The 22020-nt window shown below is 33.9% G+C and overlaps 1 long non-coding RNA gene across 1 annotated transcript in view; it reads right to left on the bottom strand.

Moving 5' to 3' along the window:
• Window positions 1-22020, bottom strand: part of LOC129488205 (uncharacterized) — a 77967-nt gene that overhangs the window by 32817 nt on the left and 23130 nt on the right. The window contains exons 2-4 of the long non-coding RNA XR_008659613.2: window positions 15664-15894; window positions 10483-10609; window positions 8558-8683 (exon numbers count right to left, since the gene is read on the bottom strand). This is a non-coding gene — a long non-coding RNA (uncharacterized lncRNA). The remainder of the gene's footprint in view (window positions 1-8557; window positions 8684-10482; window positions 10610-15663; window positions 15895-22020) is intronic.

Genomic DNA, 22020 nt, shown 5'->3' with positions numbered 1-22020 from the left:
TTTACTTTTTTTGTCTATAAATTTGTTCTTACTACAAGGCACCCCTGGAGTCTCTCTCAAACTGTTGTGATTCTGGGGGCTGCTTGATTCACAAACTGTTCAATTAAACTTCTTTAAATTTAATTTGCCTGAAAGTTTTTTTAAAAAAACAGATGTGTTAGAAATGGAGTCTGAAGTACAGCTGCTAACAACTCCCACGAGCAGAGTGAACAAGCAAGGGACCTGCTTGACCCACTGTGTCCTTTGAACTCACAGAGCAGTTGGGAATTGTGGTAAGTCCTCTCTCAAATTTCAGAGCTCCATGGATTTGTGTTTTGAGCTCTCCAAGTTTATTTGAGCAAATTTCTGTTCCAAATTGGGTTTGGAAGTCGTGACAGAAGCTGGACTGAGTCCAGGATCAAATTTGATCTTGTAATTAACTGGCTTGGATCCAGTTAGAGGCCTCTTACATCTGATTGGGTCAGAAAGAAACTCGTAGTAAGTGGTAATATTGCAGGGTTGTAAGATTTGGCTTTTGGAAATTCATAGGGATTCTTGCATTCTACCCCTTTGTTTCATTTTTCTTTCATGCTTAAGTAGGAAGAAAATCATTGGGTGAATTAGTCAAGGGAACCTGAAAGCAAAGCCAATAAATTAGTTAAAAATGGATAATTAATTTCTGAAAAACTGGGTTTCTTCCAGCTTATACATTAGGTCCAGGAAGCAGCAAAGACTTACAGAAATGGTGAAATCTTACTAAAGAAAACTTACAGTGGAACGTGCCAAATGAACAACACACTGAAGTGTATTTAAAAATGACAGCTTTCAAATTAGTCTTACCTAGGGATGACTGTTAATATGCAGAAGCTTCTAAAATGATTTAGATATGATGGGGCCCATCTAGGGGCAAGTTTGAGCCTTGCTAGTTTGATATTGGGTGCTAAGCAGAGTGGCTAATTAATGTCTATGTTTGTCACTCATATTTTGCACTGACCAGAATGGAAAATGCTAATTTGGTTACCCCACATAACCCCTTGGGAAGCATTTTGCAAAATTGAGAAGATTTTGCCTGTAGTTTCATGATTTTTCTTTGTGATGCAGCTTGGCTCCTGGAACTAAAGTGTAGCAAGCAGGGTCACTAGGGCTGCTCGGGAAAGGGGAACGCAGGACATGACATGCCAGCAAAAAAGTAAGAATTTCTTACCAGTTAGTTAGACTGCTGACCTCACTCTCTCTGTCTGCCAACTGGTTTAATGAATGGTAAAAAATCACTCTTTATCTCCTCTATGAAGTTTTAATCAATGTAAAAAAGAATTCTGAGGCTAATCTTAAGCTGTAGTGAATCTGGTTTACTTTGTACTATGAATTCATCTTCTGTATCTTTCTGTCATGAAGAGGGGTACCTTAGCATAGAATGAGAGCTTAGGACACCTATAAGACCACTGATCAAGATGTCCCAGCAAACTGTTCAGTTATGTTCTAGGGAGCTTGACCTTTTAACCACGTGGCAGTACTGTCTCTTTGTCTCCAGTATCACAATGGCAGCCAGGGTTCAATTCCTGGCTTAGGAAATGAATCTTTTCTGGCTTGATATCTGCATGACTTTTACCATTTGTTAATTCTCTTCGTCTTCATGAACTGTCTTGAATTTTCCTTTGATTAATTTTGATAAAGTTTGAAAGCCAGATATATTGGCAGTTTGGTACGGCTAAAGTGAGGTAATAAGAGATTTAAAAGGGCTCCACTTTAAAGTTAATAATCCAATGAGAAAACTTAAAAACTGGCAAATGAAAAATCCTACAATTACTGGATCTTCTTCTGTCTGTGTAGTTATATATGTGTTGTGTGTGTGATGTTTATATAAAAGAGCTCTAATTAATTGGCTTAAAGAAAAGCGGTTGGATCAAGTATTTTGAAAAACAAGTAAAAACTAATGCCTTTTAGTTTATGTGACTTTAGTAATCTTTGGGAACTAAAGACAGTTTTAAAGATGATTTGTTAAATATCTTCAAAAATGTAAACATTTGGTCTAGATTATGCAGGTCACATATTAGATTTGCTAAACCTTAAGGTTATAAACTGCTTCTTTGACTTTTGAAAATTGTTCAATTTACATATTTTGGAGCACTAGACTCTAGATAAGGCCTGGGAAATGTGGAATTAGCCATCTCCCCTAGCCATACAAATAAGGTTATAAACAAAAGAGATTTTATATAAGAAAAGATCTTTCTTGTGTGGTAAATTCTTGTCCTGAAGTAAAATGACTAGTTTTTTAAAAAGAGGGAGAGTTAGGACAAGTCAGAAAGTCCGAGGATGTCTGAGATGGTCTGTGTAAGTCATGAAAGAATTTGTGAAAGAGAATTTATGCAAAAAATGTTGTACAACTTGCCTGCTTTACAGCTAGGTAAGGCATGTGACAAGTGGTGAAGTTAGACACTCCTCTTAACTACTCTGGAAAGGCTGGAAAAAGTCAGACCTTATCTGCACTTCTGTCTGTGTCCTAGGCTTCACATCTAGTACATAATTAAAATTTCCTACTTACCAAGTTTTTCACCAGAAGTAAAAGTCGCTAAAAGTTAACATTGTAGCATGTAATTCAGATTACTAAAAAAACAGTTTTACATGCAAGGTGTGTAAGGAAAGTGAAATGTGTTTTTGGTAAAAAATTATAAGAAGGCACGAAAGTGTGGATGCTTTTGCCTAGATTACAGGGCTAAAGAATTGTTTTAAATTTGATAAGATAAAGCTAAATATTTTAAAAAGTTGTAGAAGGCTTATGAAAAAATAATCTTGTAAAAAGAAAGAAATTCTGTGTGAACATTAGCTAAAGTTAAAGGGGTGTTATTAAGTTTTTCTCTAAATCGAACATTGGAATGAAAACACCGCAGGTTTTTCTTACAGCACCAATCTGCTCTTTCACACAAATTATAAAGGGTTATAATATGTTTATGAGAATCTCAAGTTATGGTAAAACTGATTAAGGTTTTATTAAAAATTGAAGTAGACATTAATAGTAGACTAAGGCAAGAGTGACATTTGGCTCTCTCTTGAACAAGATTTCCGTGTAATATTAAAGCATAATGATAAATTTTTCTTTGCCTTTTGAATAAATTACTGAAAAAAGAAGGGAAAGAAAGACAAGAGACAGACTATTTGGAAAGCTAAGTCTTCCCTCTCTCAATGAGTAAAGGTTTTTGCCTTTTAAAAAATTTTTGAGTCATTATTTTGGCAAAATAAATGATTTATGGTGACCTGGAATTCTATCTCATAGTATCAAATGTTTTAGACCTTTAGCATATCTGATAGGCTTCAGCATATCTGATAGGCTTCAGCATATCTGATTGATAGGCTTCCCAAAGTCAAGTTTCAGCAACAAAATTATCTTTCCTGACCTCTAACTTTGGGGTGCTACAGAGGGCCCCTGAAACACCCAAAAGAGAGGTAAACAGGGCTATTTGCTAAGTTACGTTGCATGGGAAGCAGTGTCAAAATAAGAGACAATGTTTAACCTTCTTCAGTTTATATTTTAGCACATGTCATCAATATATTCCAAAATTGTATGGGATTTCTAAAATTCTACTATGTCTGAGTATTTTTTATCTATCATAATTATGGTTAAGTTTTTGTAGACCACAGATACAATCAAATTTCCTTGTCTATTGTGTCTTTAACTATTTAAAGTCATTTCCACAGTTAATTGCTTAATGCTGATGCAGTTCCTGAAAACTTCATAAGCACATAAAATCCTAGAATATGGTATCTTTTAGGAGGTTCATTAAAGGATGGAAAGGACGCTGAAAAGCACTCTTGAATACAGGTTTCCAATAAATATAAAATCATATCATGTGTAAGAATTTCCCATGAATTCTCCAATTCCCCAAGAATTGGACTGGGTAAGAATTCCTGAAACTTTAATAAAAAGACTGACTGGTTTATAAAACTGCTAACACAAGTAGAATGACAATTATTTAAATACCAAGTAAATACTTTGCCAAACTTGCATGCTACATCAGACAATACTGAAATTGTTAGATAGATACACAATTGGAATGAACTCCAAGGTCTAAGTCATATTACCTATGATAACCCATCAGTTATCAGTTATTTGCACCTAAATTGTAAAAATAACTGTTATTCAAGGGGACATAGGTCCAATGTTAAGCATTGACTCATGGAAAATTGGGACAGCTGCCTTGTATTTCTTGAGCCCTTAAGATTTTTATTATTAAAAGTCCTGCACTCTGTGACTCATCATGGAAAAGATAAAATAATGTAAATTAAATATATTGGTGTAGTAACTTATAAATTGCTAAAACAGTTTATAACCATTGTTTGGTTTGTCAAGCCCATATTCCTAAGAAAATAATCAAAGCTTCAAGTACATTTAGTTACCTGATGAGCCATTTAAACATTTTATAAGGGGGTTTCATTCAATGGTCACTTTCTATGCATGTTTGCTGATTCTATAAAAGCTCTCCCATGTAAGAGGGCTGATGTTATAACAGTAAATTATTATGCTTCAGTGTATTTTCACCAGGTAAAGCAAATGAGTTTTTTATGGTTCACTGAGGACAGTCAACCCCTTCACAATCTAGAACCTGAAGATTGGATCATCTGAAAACATCAGGGAAAGATTGCTTTGCCATTCCTACTGCAATAAAACTTTGGAACTTGAATTTTGGGTTCATAATCTCACAACTGAGAAGGATCCCTCCACACTCACTCATGGAACTGTACACCCATTGGAACCCTTAAGGTCCAGTTAAACAGGAAAGTCTCTCCCCAGAAGAAGATAGCATCCTTGATGTGAACAGCTTTTCCCAAGATCACGGATCAAGACTTCTCTACTATCATGAGACTCTTATCTTTGAACTTTTTTTCTTGTTTATGCCTCTACGAATAACAGAAATAAGAAAGGAGTCTGTTTAGTGCACTTATGTGGTATACTTTTATCTGTGTAGGATTTTGTAGCCAGCCTTATACATAGATAAAAGATGAAGGCCCAATGCAGGTGAGAAACTTTAATGGTACATACTTTTCTTCATATTCAGTCAGAAACAGAACATTGATATACTATTCTTACCCACATCAAGGGTTAAAGAGAATATTGATTGCCAGGAGGCCTTCATTCTTCTAGAAGGGCATCATTTTTTCCATGGTTTGGAGTAAAAGAGGCAATAACCAGAAATGTATCCCTCATGATAGGCTCTATAGCAGATTCTACTGTAAAGGCTATGGTCACACAACAGACTTTAAATTATCTTGTGAAAGTTATGCTAAATAATTGAATTGTGGCCTATGAAGAACTACATTAAATGGAAGATTATAGAGATTCAGCTGTAGGATATTAACAAAAAGATCACCTAGTTAAGCAAGTAGACTCCCCATCTAACTCATTCTTTACTCTCTTCGATTTTAGGTGGTTTGGTTTATGGGGAGTCTGAATAAGAAGCATACTCCAAACTCTTGGTATTATCCTCCCGAGAGTAATAATAGTTTCCCTGGTACACTGTATTTTCTCAAAGGTTCTAAAAGTTTGCATTCAGCCACCTCTAGAATGGCAAACGGTCTGTCTTTAACTGGAACGACAAGAGTTGAAAGAAGTGCACAACCATGAGGACACTGTAACCTATGAATGAGGTGCTGAGACAGGAAACTCACTCAAAATGATGGTAACTGAAAATGATGCTAAGGCCCTAAGTTGTGGTCACACTTTCACCTAAGTGAGAGCCTGACCAAAAAGGGGGAATTTTAAAAACAAAATGTTTTAGACTAAGCTCATGCACTAGACCCCAACAGACCAAACCAAACTAAAATGAAGTTGGTCATGCTAACTGTTCCTAGAACAGATCAGGTTTTTTTTTTTCTCCTGTAAACAGGATGTTCCAACATAAGGAGGTACCCTCTATTCAAGTCCTTGCTCCTACCTTTACAAAACTCACTGTTCTACTATTTTCCAGTGGGCTTAAAGACCAAATAAGTACACTTACGGTGTTGATAGTGACATCAATGACAAGAGTTTTGTTCAATCTCTCAAAATTGAGAAAATGACCAAAAGAGGGGAATTGCTAAAGTGAACTACATATGGCCTGAGAAGGCTCTCTTACTTCTATATTTGAGTCCTTGTGGGTGAACGCAACCTAACTTAATAGGTAGACAAAATTGAAAACCTAACTTAGGAGTAGCACCTGTAACAATGCTGAGTCTTGGCCAATCCCAGCAGCCACATTTCAACCAGTCATACCCTTCTGAGTGCTTAAACTGTGTTCCAATAAGGTAAATGCCAACCCGTAACCAATCCAGCCATTCCTGTACCTCACTTCCAATTTCTGTACATCACTTTACTTTTTTTGTCTATAAATTTGTCCTGACCATGACATACCCCTAGAGTCTCTGAATCTGCTGTGATTCTGGGGGATGTCTGATTCATGAATCGTTTATTGCTCAATTAAACTCCTTTAATTCAGCTGAAGTTTTAACAAAATAAATTAACACATGAAAATTGGTGCTATATCTAAACACACTCATTTCCAATGTGTTTTCTTTATTGTTGACAAGTTGGTATGGCTCATTATCAGAGCCTATGGTACTAAAGAGTAGAAAAACTTCCTGAAGAAATTGACAGTCTGATTAAAAAGATATCAGGAAGAACTCTTTGCTAAAAAAAAAAATAGGGTATCTATTATTTCAGTCTTAAAAGTAGAATACTTCTTTGGTTGTGTGATTACTATTTATTGTACAAAATGCAAATTCTCTGAAAGAGTTGGCACTTTTAGGCATAGGGATAATTTTTTTTCTTTGTCTTTTTCATTTTGTTTTTTACTTGCCCCTGCCTTTGGACCCAGTCTGTGATCTAGTTCTTTGATACTTGGTGACATGTCAAAAAGATGCCAAGACTTTTTGGGAATTTTCAGCTATAAGAATCATTGTTATGTTCAATTCAAACTGGGCTCCCACTGGTGAGCCTCTTATCAATCATATCCAAGATAGTACACCTTCAGCCTTTTTCTCCAAGACTGCCCTTGTCCCTGCAGGCAGCCTTTTTTGACGTGCAGTTTCAACAACTTAAGTTTGATTTCCTTTGGCAATATCCATTTGACCCAGGGGCAATTCAAGCTTTCTTTCTCTAATAAATAAAAAAATTCCTTGCCAACCTGCCACTAGAATTTCCTGAAAAACTAATTGGTAATTTATATGACTTTTTTTTCCCACCATCCCTGCTGAAATGTAACCTACCAGAACTGGGAAGGTGATAACAAAATGCATGTGTTCGATCATATTTTTTTTAGCATTTCTTCAGCATTATGTATTACCAGTAGTCACCTTATGCTTTTATACCTTAATCCTTATATATCAAAATTTCTTAGAGAACAAATGCGATACAAAAGATTATATTATTAACATTGTATAAGTTGCATATGAGCCAATACTTCTTTCTCTTTCCATAGATTCTTTATGATGCCCAAAATCTGTACGAATAGTACAGGACCAGTGGAAATTAGCATCTAAAACCTGGAGTCCTTAAGCCAGAAGAGTAGGTTTCAAAATTAAAACTTTTGATGATTTTATAAATGCACCAATATTCTTGAAAACTTTATATATTTTATGAAAACTTGGCATTATATTGGTGTTTATCATTAACACATAGCTATCTGCTATACATAGAAATGTAAGATATGTATTTGAGTAACTTGGTTTGTAAGTACCTTTTAAAAATGAGTATCTTAAGAAGACTTAACACTATATATTAAAACAAAGAGACACAGTTTTATAATCTATGAATTATTCAGCCACCAGCTTGGTTGGCAGTCTTTCTCAAGTAACAGCATAGCTTCATATTTAGAGAAAGATTAATGACTAAAATCTATTAAAAACTATTGAAGTGTCTTTAAATAATTGTCCATTTGGAAGTACCACCATATTTCCAAAATGATTGAGTTTACAAGTTAGATTTACAATACTTCTTATTTAAAACAACTATGTGTTCCTATATTATGAAATAATTATTTTCTGTTTAAAAATATAAGTTAATTTCATTAGGGTAGAAAAACAGAATGAGAAGAAAGTACAAATATGTTTGAATGAATATATAAATGAATATATAGATAGATTCAAAGCTTTCTGAGGAATATAGTTAGACTTTAAAAAATATCAAATGTGCATATTTTCTGGAGTTGAATTGTAGCAAATGAATCACATAAAGCGGATCACACTCTAATCAAAATAACAATGTATGCAGTTGGTGCTAAAGTAATTATGCTTTTTGCCATTAAAAGTAATAGCAAAAACCATTTACTTTTGCACCAAACTAATAGCTGCTAGTACTTTTGTTAGTAATTTTAATTATTTACGTTTTCCTCTTGACTTTTCTTAATGCTGGTCATATCATTTTCTAAAGATAGGTACTAGTTCAGTTAATGTTTCTTTAGGGGATAAAAAATAGACAGTGGGTTTATAGTCAAATATCTGAACAAAATTAGTATTCTTTCGATACTCTTCCAGAAAATTACATGGATTCAAGCAAGATTATATACGAAAGTAGGACATCCATAAATCAGTAAAAAATCATTTTTCTTACCTGCTTTTTTGTCAGTAACTACATTTTTATTTTTCTAGTGTAGATCATTGCAGATGAAATGTCACATCATTGACAAGAGTTTAAAGCTTTAACATTGTACCAGGGAAGAAAAATAGCATTTCAATCCTGGAAATGAAATAAATAGTTCAATAATTTATAGAGTGCTAAAAATTTCTGTTATCAAACATTATATCATCAAAGTCAGTAAGTAAAAATATAAGTATAGTCCCTCCACTTTACTTAAAATACTCATGAAAATGACCTGTGGTACGCCTTTTAAATCTACTCTTTTTAAATATAATATAAAAAAAGTCAACTTATTAACAAACTACAAAAAACATTTTCTCTACAGTTTAAAAATGTTTTATCTAATAAGTGTATCATCTCAAACTTTCCATACTTTGACAACTAGCATATTCTTTCTTTTACTACATATATTTTGCCCATTCAACTGGAATTTACATTCTTTTATGAAGAGGTTCTTTTATAATGCACATTTTTAAAAAACAAAACAATGAATGGAAAATATGTATAAAACAATTGAAACAAAAATAATATTGTAAGTAAATATACATAGTGATCAGTTTTCCCTTGTGTGTCAGGTTTGGAAACACTTTCATCAGTCTGAATAACATTAACATTCTTAATTTTTCTACATATAATTGAATAACACAAGTTAGCAAAATTAAGCTTACTTATATTAGGAAAATAATAAAAGCATATGACAAATAATCACTGGGTGAATTTCTCTGAGATTACATATAAAGACATCAAATTTGAAAACTCATAACAACACTGACATCTAGAATTTGCAATATCACAATCAAAACCAAATATTTACTAAACACAATCCATTTAAGAAACCAGGCCCAAATACTCAATAAGCCCACGAACAGTGAAGTCATAAGCACTGCCACGGATACAAGGCTAAAAGTAAAAGTCTAAGAGTGTCAATCAAAAGATAATTTAATCTTTAGCCACTCTTTGCTCTGAGTCTTAGCAATGCAAAGCCCACCGCAAAGGTAAAACTAGCGTGTAAAATTTCTACCGTTTTGGCTTTTTGTGGGGAACCTAGGTGTGGTGCCAGCCTTCAACTGGATCAATATTTCTTGCCATATATAAAAATTAACTCAAGATGGACTGAAGAATTAAAGGTAAGGCCTAAAACTGTAACAATCCCAGAGAAAAAAAGGAAACAAACTTTTCTGGACGTTGGCCTAGGCAAAAAATTTATGACTAAGTCCTCGATAGCAAATTCAAGAAAACAAAAAATATGCAAATAGGACCTAATTAAACTAAAAAGTTTCTGCACAGCAAAAGAAATAATCAGCAAACTACACAGATAATATTAGGATAATATTTTCTTTCACTGTGTGCATCCAGCAAGGGCTAATATTCAGAATCTACAAGGAACTCAAACAACTAAACAAGAAAAACACTAATAACCTTATTAAAAAGTGAATAAAGGACATAAACATTTCTCCATAGAATACAAATAAATGGCCAACAAACATGAAAAAAATGCTCCACATTACTAATCATCAGAGACATGAAAATTTAAACCACAATAAGATGCCATCTCACACAACTCAGAATGTTCATTATTAAAAACTCAAAGTTGGCAAAAATTCTGAGAAAAAGGAACCCTCATACACTGTTGGTGGGATGGAACTTAATACAACCTCTTTGGAACACAATACATTATTTTTTCATTCTCCATCATAGAACAAATGAGATAAGAATTGGGAGAATGCTAGTGAGTGGATGTGGATGGGGGAAGTCATTTATTGACTTCATTTATAAAACATTCTAGGCAACAAACATAGACATCAAGGTCCATGGCAGCTTTACATGATGAAAAATGAAATTTACTGCACTTTATCAGTTATAATAGTGAGAATAGTCGGATAAATAAAAGGTTCTACCTCAGTTGAAGAGGAGCTCATCAGATGAATACCTATCAGAGTCAATAAGTTGGAATGTATGTGATCTTCTTCAGTTATCCTTTGGGAAAAAGGACTTGATAGACAAGATCAAGGACCACCACACAACCTGTTTTTGGTGAAAACATGGATGGGAGTAAATCCCTCTTAATCAAAGAAGAAAGAAAATAGGCCAAATAAAAATGCTGTGGACAACAAGCATTATAAACTTTTCCTGAAAATAAAATCTAACTTTTGTTCTACAGCAGGCAAAAAAAAAAAAAAAGTTTGCCAGCTGTAGAACAAAAGTTGGATTTCTTATACACTTACTCAAACAATACTAAATGCCATAAGACAGGTGAATACCATTCACGTTATTTTTGAAAAGATTACAGAGGGGTCAAGAATGTACACTTAGCCATAATGTATTTTTTAAGGAAAGTCAGAGAAATATATACATACTTTAGGGACTCAAATAATTCAGTTCACCTACTTGAAATCAATACATAAATACATACACTAGTAAAGTGAGCAAGTAAAAAATGCAAGAACTGAAAGGCTGTAATGTAAAAGTTCAAGAAATGAGCATTATAATCACAGACATAAATGTGAGTTAAAATTATTTTTAGAATTGGAGAAACAAAAATGATACATGATAAACCATTCTTTGAAGAAATAATATGCAGTGAAAATCACATTTTAAAAATCTGTCTTTAAATCACAAGATTATATTATTGATGAACTGAATCAACATGGAAAATTCAGTGGCAGAAAGAAAAATGGTATAATTTTTTGAAGTCCACATGAGCATCTATCACTGTCATAAAAACAACAAACAAGACAGTGAGGAAATGAGAAAACAATGGTTAAATTGATTAATAAAATGTTTGTTCTATATTGTCTATGTGGGAAGATAATTTCTTATACTTAATATGATATATGTTTTCTAAGTTAATTTCAGAGAGTAAGTTCCTCTTGTTTACCAGCACCCATTGTTTGACTCTTCAGTGCCAATTTGCTATTAAATGTTTGTACATTGAATATAAATTTTGCTAATCCTCCTCTTTGGAAGTTTGTGCCACAGGGTACTTATAATATCAATTGTCTCCAATCACTAAGTGTACATGTATGTATGAAGATAAGCCCCAAATTTCAAATTCCCAAAGTAGATTAAATCACTTATTAAAAATTGGCTTTGGAGTTAATTTGTAATGTGATGGCTATCAAATTGATGAGCAGTCTCTTTTAGGAATAAATTGACATATTTCCTGTTTCCCAAATCTTCTTCTTCTGTTTAAAATTCCCTGGGTGAAATAATGCACGTCCACAATTCTCCAGATCAGTTTGAATTTTGAATATTCTTTTCCTAGTGATTTATTCTTTTGTATTAAAAATAAAATATTTTTCCAGATACTAATACTTTAAATCCAGGCTATGAGTCATTTACATCTTAATGTTATATTGCTGAAAAAACTCAATGCCCTCCCAAATGATGGCTGAGATTGTTATTAATACTTTGGAAGAATGGACATTTTCACTAAATAGGACTTGGGAAAAACACTATGAAACACATAGAGTGAATTTGGAAGTGAAAGCACTATTGGTGCCAATGAACAGCCAAATAATAGTAAGAACACAATGAAACTGTGAAACTGTGTTTTTGTTTTGTTTTTTGCCAGACTGGAAGCATCTCAGCATTATGAATTGGTGTATTTCCAGCAAAGAGCACAGTTGTGGCACACTGTACTTAACAGGTACCAAGGACATATTTTGTTTCCATAGCTGCAAATTATTGAAACATAATTCTTTGAAGAGAAAAGAAGCATAGAGAAATGATCTATGAAATGGTCAAAGAAGTTCCCTTTATACCTCTTAATTTTGTCATTTTTTGTAAGTTGAGATACATTTAACATAAGTCTTGGAGGGTGATTACTTATAGAAGTATAGACAGACTTTGCATTTCCTCTAGAGCTTCACTTTGGCACTCACCACTAAAATTTATTTCATGTTAAAAGTATATTCAGAAGATTTTTAAATAGTTGTATTTAGCAATCACAATGTTATGTAACATTTATTTGAGTAAATCTTTATGACAGATTTATTAAGAGTGTGACCATAGGCAAGCACAATTTCAGCGACAGACATAGTCACACTGTATGAGAAATTAGCTTAAAAAGAACTACCTGTGCAGAATTTTCTTCAGGTTTTTATTCCTGAATATCTCTTTTCAATATCTTCTTGATATTTTTACTTTATACATCATTGATCTAATGTTGCTTATGAAGCAAGCTATCACATTTTTAGTTTGGATGAGTTTATGAGATGCAAACTTGTTGAAAGCAAAGCTGAAGACTTGTACTGACACTTCATTTTTCTACCAACAAATAATTTTACTTAAATTATTTTTATAAAAAAGAAGTCTGAGGCACAGTTGTTATAGGCAGGATAATAATAACTTGAAAGTACCATACATGTCTCAAATTTTGTTTATATATATTTATGACATATAGTTATATGCATTTTATTTATATTAATTATTGAATACATATAAATATATAAACTCTTTGAAGGCCATTTAGTCCAGATTTCTCAAACTGCACATAGAAGAGCCTAAGTAGATGCATGTGGTTATGGTTCTGTTTCAATCTCTATTTTTAGAAACAAATAAATTATATAATCTAAATAATTAATTAGAGTAAATTGGTGGTTATTGATTAGTTTACTTATCCCGTTGGTATATTAATCACTAACAGCTTTGGTGGTGTTAATCATAATGTGGTTTTTAAGTATCTTTATTTATAGTTGTGTTATGTATTAAAGACATTTTTTAAAACAGGAAGCTTAAACAAAACTAAACTGAATAATAAAATTGATTAGACTTCTGCATTCTGTTAGGATCTAATAAGTCATTACTATAGCAACACTGCCACTAAAAAAGCTTAAAAAAGTAAAAAAGCTTAAAAGCAAACAAACTATATGGCTTCTGGGTATGCAGGAGTTTATGGCATAGAACTTGGCATACTGACTTAAAAATCTAGAACTTTGAACAGTGTATACACAACTGTTTTTAGGCATTGAAACAATAGGCAGTGTGAAACTGTGGTGCCTGAGAGAAGGAAAACAAATTAGATAATTCTAGTAATCCTTCTGGTTTTTGGTCAGGAGAAAAATGTTGGACCATGAAAAATGGGTGGGAACACAATGGAGATTGTTCTGGGTTAGGAAGACAGAGGAAAAGGCTGCTTAAATTTATGAGGCAGAGTACTGAAAACAAGTAATTTACACAAAAAACAAACGACAATAAAAAAGAATTCTTCAGATATCTACACACATGCTCTCTTGACTCTTTTCTAAATGTTAATATGTACATGTGTTAGGTGAAATTATATGAATGAGCAAAGACAAACTGCCAGGAAACTACAGATTGAAGAATTCTTGGAACACACACAGAGCCTAGAGATGCTCAAATTCCATTTAACCAGAGAGATCTTGATGACCAGTGAGTGATCATTTGAGCGTCCAGGAAGGTCAATCTTAGAATTAAGTATAAATTAGCATTGGTATATATTAGACCCAACATAATAAAAAATAAAGCAAGCCTCACGTAATCAATTTATCTGGAAGTAACTTAATTTTTTGCCAAAACAAATTCAAATTCGTGAAAGGCAGACAACAAAATCTACATGCTCTATCAACATAATATGCAATGTTTGTATGCAATAAAACAAACTAGACATGAAAAACAAGCCACAAGAGAGTTGACAAATATCTTTAAAGGACAGAAATGAGAAAATAACCTAGGATTATATACTTATCACAAATATCTTTGAAAAACTAAATTTTAATTAAAATATTTAAGAAAAACCAAAGATGAGAAAATCATTGCCAGCAGATATTTTCAATAATAAATGGCATAGGAAGTTCTTCAAATTAAAGATAAATGACACCAGAAGCAAACTATGATTTCATAAAGTAATGGAGAGTGCCATAATTAATAAATATGTTGGCAGAGATTAAAACTGTTTCTTCACTTTAAATGCTTTCAAAAAACAATGGACTGTTTTATATATATACACACACACACAAATATATATATACACAAATATATATACACATATGTATATAACAGATATATATGTAGTATTTGGGGCTAACGCATATGTAAAAGTAAAATACATTACAAAAAAGTATCAAAAATATAAAAGAAAATGTGAATTTCTGTTTTTCTATATAAAAAGTTGTTTCATATTATTTTAAAGTAGATGTGATAAGTTAAAAATGTTTATTGTGCTGGGTGCAGTGGCTCACTCCTGTAATCCCAGCACTTTGGGAGGCTGAGGCAGGTGGATCACAAGGTCAGGAGATCAAGACCATCCTGGCTAACACAGTGAAACCTTGTTTCTATTAAAAATACAAAAAATTAGCCAGGCTTGGTGGCAGGCGCCTGTAGTACCAGCTACTTGGGAGGCTGAGGCAGGAGAATGTCGTGAACCCGGGAGGTGGAGCTTGCAGTGAGCCAAGATCACACCACTTCACTCCAGCCTGGGCAACAGAGCGAGACTCCGTCTCAAAAATAAATAAAATATATATATATATATATATATATATATATATGGTAGACTTCAGAACAGCAAGACACAAACTTGCATACTCACAAATTAGAGTTTTAGCTAATTTAAAAATGGAGATTAAGTGGAATTTCTAAAAATAACCAATAAACAGAAAACAGAGATAAAAGAAACACCAAATGAGTAAAATAGAAAACAAATGTGATGTTAGAATTATCCCAACTAAACTAAAAATTATGTAAAATATAAATGGCCAAAACATGCTAATTAAAAGGTAGATATTGTATGATAAAATGTAAGAAAAAATACCTAACTAAATTGTGTCTAAAGGAAATACATATTTCCTGTGAAGACAGATGTAGAAGAGATATATGATGAAAAAAATATACATCATCCAAACAGTAATGTTAAGAAAGCTAATGTAGAGGTACTTACTTCAGACCTTCAAAATAAATGAAACAACAACAAAAAGAAAGATAAATCTGAAAAGCACAAATAGACAGATTTAAAATAATGTTTGGAGATTTTAACTTTCTTAGCTCAAAAATTTCTAGAATAGGTAGACGAAAATGAGGAAGACTAGAGAAAACTTAAATAAAACCTTCAACCTACTTACCTAGTTGACAACCAATATCCTCATTTTATATTGATAAGTTTGCCATCACTAAGTTCCTCTGGCATCATGGTGTCAAAGTCAATATCCCCCCAGTCTGCTATTTCTTTTATTTCTGTCGAATTTCAGTTTCACTTTCAACATTGCATTTTTGTTTATTCGTTGTACTTTTACATCTACTGGTCAATTCCACCTTTGATTTTTCATTTTTCAAAATCTCACATAAGTGTATCACTGAAAGATAAAGAGGCAATATCACTCCATGATTTCACTGGCATGCATTAACTGAATAACATGAAGTGAACAATCAGCAGCAGACTGAAAAAAGTGACATGACTGGTCACTGATTATAATGCACATCTGTTATGTTGTGATTTGATGACATAGAGGTGAAATTTGAACCATATTTTGGAGACACTGGTGTCGTATAACTAAACCCACAGTAACAGATATCCAGGCCTATCATAAGCTTGAAAATCAAGTGAATTTCTGTAAATATTTAGCAAACTATATCTTAAGTACAAAAAGAATAGAAAAGAAATGGTAAAGTTTATTAAGTAGTTTTATTTTTGAAATAATTTTGAAGATGATATTTTAAAATCTATCTTACATATATTTAAATAAGTAAATATGCTGATATTATTAGAAACAGGAAATCAGTATGAGCAAAAATAAATATATAATAAATTACAAAATCCAATAAATTAGGAAAATCTTTGTTGCAAATGTAAGTATATAAAACAATATGATTCATAATTTCAAAATATAATCCCTAGCTATCTCCACTGAAAAGACCTAGAAGCAATGCCATATCCAGCACCAAAATCTTAGTTACTAAATACAGTTTTCCAATAAAAGAAGCCAGAGATCTTTGAAAAAAAAATGTTAGCCATAGATCTAAGGCAGTGAAAATACAAGGTAAGCCCATAATGTCATTGGCCAGAAAGCAAGGGAATGCTCAAAGACCAAATGATGCATGTTGAAAGGACAGAAGGAAAGCTGGAAGGAAAGCTAACTAAATTCAGGCAAACTGGATTACTGTCAAATTCTGTGGATAAACGGTGTTTTCGGAAAGTTCCAAAATATAACTCCCTTGTTTATTTGCAATTATCAAAAACAAAACCAAACTTTATCTAGCAGAAATGAAAACTTTAACCAAGTGAGACAGAGAGAGTTTTTACACAGATACTGATGACTGAGCCTTCTCAGGGTAAATGCCATTAAAGAGTAAAGCCTGGCAGCTTTACAGGCTTCATTATCTGCCCTATATGCTGTTAGAAAGCTGAGTGTTGGGAAAAAAGCTGAGGTAGGGCTTTCATGCCTGACATAATGTAAAAGAGTCTAGGAACATGTCCAGGCTCCAGGGTCTAAAACCCCTTGTGGCCTTTGGAACACCAAGCTCTGTGCCAAAGGGTGGAAGGCTGCCCTGCCACACCACAATCTAAGCCCAGGGCATAAAACCCCTTGTGGCTTGGATGGAATCCAGGGCTCAGGGCATAAAACCCCTCATGGCCTCTGGAATGTGTCTAGACTTGATAGATCCTTGCTTCTGGCACTCCCAGTCTTGTGGATTGATTGTGTCTTAAACCAGAATAACATGTGTCCCATTATCTCAAGTAGCAGAACATGTTCCATATGCTTCAAAGAAAATGCTAAACTGTCACAGCTGTAGATCACGCACTTGATGCACCGCTTTCTTTCAATCCCCACATCTTTACCACCTGCTTCTTTGATCACCAAAAAATAGTGTGGGCTTCCACAGCTCCAGGCCTTTGCAGCTTCCATACTAGCGTTGGCCCCCTGGTCCCACTTTATGCCTTAGCTTGTCTTATCTCATTCCTTTAACTCTGCCGGACTTCGTAGCCCCCACAGTCTGGTGTTGGGTCTCATCACCCCAACACATGCTTTGTAAATTTTTCAACCAGTATTTTCAATTTTTATTTTACATTCAGGAGGTATATATGCAGTTTTGTTACATGGGTATATTGCATGATGCTAAGTTTTGGAGTACAGATGATCCAGTCACCCAGGTAGCAAGCATAATACCCAATAGGTAGTTTTTCAGCTCATTCCCTTCTCCCTCCCTCTCCCATCTAGTAATCCCCCCACTGTCTATTGTTCCCATCTTTATGTCCATGTGTGCTCAATGTTTGGTTCCCACCAATAAGTGACAACATGCAGTATTTGGTTTTCTGTTTCTGCAGTAATTTGCTGAGGATAATGGCCTCCAGCTGCATCCATGTTGCTGCAAATAACATAATTTTGTTCTTTTTTATGGATATGTAGTATTCCAAGGTGTACATGTACCACATTTTTATCCAATCCACAGTTGACGGGTAGCTAGGTTGATTCCATGGCTTCCTATTGTGAATAACACTGCAATGAATGTACACGTGCATATGTCTTGTTGGTAGAATGATTCATTTCTCTCTTTGTGTATATACCTAGTAATGGAATTGTTAGGTGGAATGGTAGCTCTGTACTAAGTTATTTGAGAGATCAGCAAACTGCTGTCCATGATGGCTGAACTAATTTACATTCCCACCAACAGTGTATAAGGCTTTCCTTTTCTCCACAACCTCACCAACATCTGTTATTTCTTAACATTTTAACAGCAGCCATCTGAGTGATATGATATCTCACTGTCATTTTGATTTGCATTTCTCTGACAATTAATGATAATGTTTTCTCTCCGTTCCTGACGTGACATGCTCCTTCACATCTCAGTGATATTGACCTTTGTGTTACATTTTCTGGGACATCTCTTCTCTCTTGCTTCCACTCCTAAATTCACCTTCTCACTCAGGTCACATACCCCCAAGCTAGTTAATTTATTTTAATCTTTTAAGACAACAAAATTAAACTTCCTCAAATAACTTTTCTTATAGGTCAGGTCAGGGCATTTTGTCATATGATCTACTCATATACTTCTTCTTTCTGATTATTATCACAATTTTGATTACATATATTAATGTCCCCTCAAAGTATTCAACATTCATTTTTGCACTAGCTTATAAGCGCTAAAAGGGAAGACAGCATGTATATTTTGTTTATTACTCTGTCCTCACATAATGGAACAGTCACATATACATAGAAGGTACTCAAAAATATTTTAATGGATTAATATAGGGACAAATATAGGTAAAAATTTAATTTAAAAAATAATTTTGCCTTCCCATGTTTCACCTTATATAATTAATAAATATGCAAGTTGTCTTCAATCTTAAACCAAAAAATTTCCTAACATTTAACTAAGAGCTCTCCTTTTCTTTTGTAGAGTCATTGAGAATAATACTGAGAAGTTCAGGATAGAGAAAAGATCAATTGTAAATCCCCAAATGAGGCAAGCATCCAATACAGGATTATTCCAACTGGTAAAATTCTGATGTGTTTATCTTCTTAATACCTTTAAACATACAGTGTGAAGGTTTGTTGATTGTATTGATCATAGAGCATCCTGTGGAGTTTTGTGTTACTCCCTTCCAAATAATATGCTCACCTTGAAAATGTAAAGGTCAAAACAAGGTAAAGGTTACAGCTTCTTGACTGACAAGCATTTATTTCTTTCATGAGATTAAGATTCTTCTAAGTCATTGTCACTGATTTTCTTCTTCAAAAGCTATATATCTTTCCCAAAAAAACTATGGCAATTAAATGAAAATAAAGAATAGAAATAAATCAAATCAAACCATAAGAGAATTGTCAAGGTAAATGCCTTCTTTTGATAGAATATCGTATCCTATCTTATATTTGTTCTAAGGATTTTTCCCACCAAATGTTCATATTTTCTAACATCTGAAATGCAATTATTAAACTGGCTTCTGCAAAGTGACATACAATTATATAAGAAAATCTTTTAAACATTGATTATGTCAGTTTCCACTCAAAGAATTTCTAGAATGTGATTGTGACATACTTTTAGATATCATTTGGAAGATTTAGAGTTGCTAATAAATGAGTATAAAGTTGCAGTTTTACAACATGCATAAGCTCTAGAGACCTAATGTACAACATTAGACTTGTAGTTAAGAAGAAGTAATGTACACTTAAAAATCTATTAAAAGAGTAGATCTCATGTTAAGTGTTCTTAACACAATTTATCGAGGAATTTATCCATTTCTTCTAGATTTTCTAGTTTATTTGTGCAGAGGTGTTTGTAGTATTCTCTGATGGTAGATTGTATTCCAAGACTAAACCAGGAAGAAGTTGAATCTCTGAATAGATCAATAACAGGCTCTGAAATTGTGGCAATAATCAATAGCTTACCAACCGAAAAGAGTCCAGGACCTGATGGATTCACAGCCGAATTCTACCAGAGGTACAAGGAGGAACTGGTACCATTCCTTCTGAAACTATTCCAATTGATAGAAAAAGAGGGAATCCTCCCTAACACATTTTATGAGGCTAGCATTGTCCTGATACCAAAGCCTGGCAGAGACACAACCAAAAAAGAGAATTTCAGACCAATATCCTTGATGAACATTGATGCAAAAATCCTCAATAAAATACTGGCAAACAGAATCCAGCAGCACAACAAAAAGCTTATCCACCACGATCAAGTGGGCTTCATCCCTGGGATGCAAGACTGGTTCAACATTCGCAAATCAATAAATGTAATCCAGCATATAAACAGAACCAAAGACAAAAACCACATGATTATCTCAATAGATGCAGAAAAGGCCTTTGACAAAATTCAACAACCCTTCATGCTAAAAACTCTCAATAAATTAGGTATTGATGGGATCTCAAAATCATAAGAGCTATCTATGACAAACCCACAGCCAATATCATACTGAATGGGCAAAAACTGGAAGCATTCCCTTTGAAAACTGGCACAAGGCAGGGATGCCCTCTCTCACCACTCCTATTCAACATAGTGCTGGAAGTTCTGGCCAGGGCAATCAGGCAGGAGAAGAAAATAAAGGGTATTCAATTAGGAAAAGAGGAAGTGCAAATTGTCCCTGTTTGCAGATGACATGATTGTATATCTAGAAAACCCCATTATCTCAGCCCAAAATCTCCTTAAGCTGATAAGCAACTTCAGCAAAGTCTCAGGATACAAAATCAATGTACAAAAATCACAAGCATTCTTGTGCACCAATCACAGACAAATAGAGAGCCAAATCATGAGTGAACTCCCATTCACAATTGCTTCAAAGAGAATAAAATACCTAGGAATCCAACTTACAAGGGATGTGAAGGACCTCTTCAAGGAGAACTACAAACCACTGCTCAATGAAATAAAAGAGGATACAAACAAATGGAAGAACATTCCATGCTCCTGGGTTGGAAGAATCAATATCATGAAAATGGCCATACTGCCCAAGATAATTTATAGATTCAATGCCATCCCCATCGAGCTACCAATGACTTTCTTCACAGAATTGGAAAAAACTACTTTAAAGTTCATATGGAACCAAAAAAGAGCCCGCATCGCCAAGTCAATCCTAAGCCAAAAGAACAAAGCTGGAGGCATCACAATACCTGACTTCAAACTATACTACAAGGCTACAGTAACCAAAACAGCATGGTATTGGTATCATAACAGAGACATAGATCAATGGATCAGAACAGAGCCCTCAGAAATAATGCCGCATATCTACAACTATCTGATCTTTGACAAACCTGACAAAAACAAGCAATGGGAAAAGGATTCCCTATTTAATAAATGGTGCTGGGAAAACTGGCTAGCCATATGTAGAAAGCTGAAACTGGATCCCTTCCTTACACCTTATACAAAAATTAATTCAAGATGGATTAAAGACTTACATGTTAGACCTAAAACCATAAAAACCCTAGAAGAAAACCTAGGCAATACCATTCAGGACATGGGCATGGGTAAGGACTTCATGTCTAAAACACCAAAAGCAATGGCAACAAAAGCCAAAATTGACAAATGGGATCTAATTAAACTAAAGAGCCTCTGCACAGCAAAAGAATCTACCATCAGAGTGAACAGGCAACCTACAAAATGGGAGAAAATTTTTGCAACCTACTCATCTGACAAAGGGCTAATATCCAGAATCTACAATGAACTCAAACAAATTTACAAGAAAAAAACAAACAATCCCATCAAAAAGTGGGCAAAGGACTTGAAAAGACACTTCTCAAAAGAAGACATTTATGCAGCCAAAAAACACATGCAAAAATGCTCATCATCACTGGCCATCACAGAGATGCAAATCAAAACCACAATGAGATACCATCTCACACCAGTTAGAATGGCCATCATTAAAAAGTCAGGAAACAACAGGTGCTGGAGAGGATGTGGAGAAATAGGAATACTTTTACACTGTTGGTGGGACTGTAAACTAGTTCAACCATTGTGGAAGTCAGTGTGGCGGATTCCTCAGGGATTTA

The sequence above is a fragment of the Symphalangus syndactylus genome, chromosome 8, assembly GCF_028878055.3.
Source record: "Symphalangus syndactylus isolate Jambi chromosome 8, NHGRI_mSymSyn1-v2.1_pri, whole genome shotgun sequence".
In the NCBI taxonomy this organism is placed as follows: domain Eukaryota; kingdom Metazoa; phylum Chordata; class Mammalia; order Primates; family Hylobatidae; genus Symphalangus; species Symphalangus syndactylus.
The sequence above is the reverse complement of the archived record's forward strand: the minus strand, read 5'-3'. Positions and strand labels throughout refer to the sequence as shown.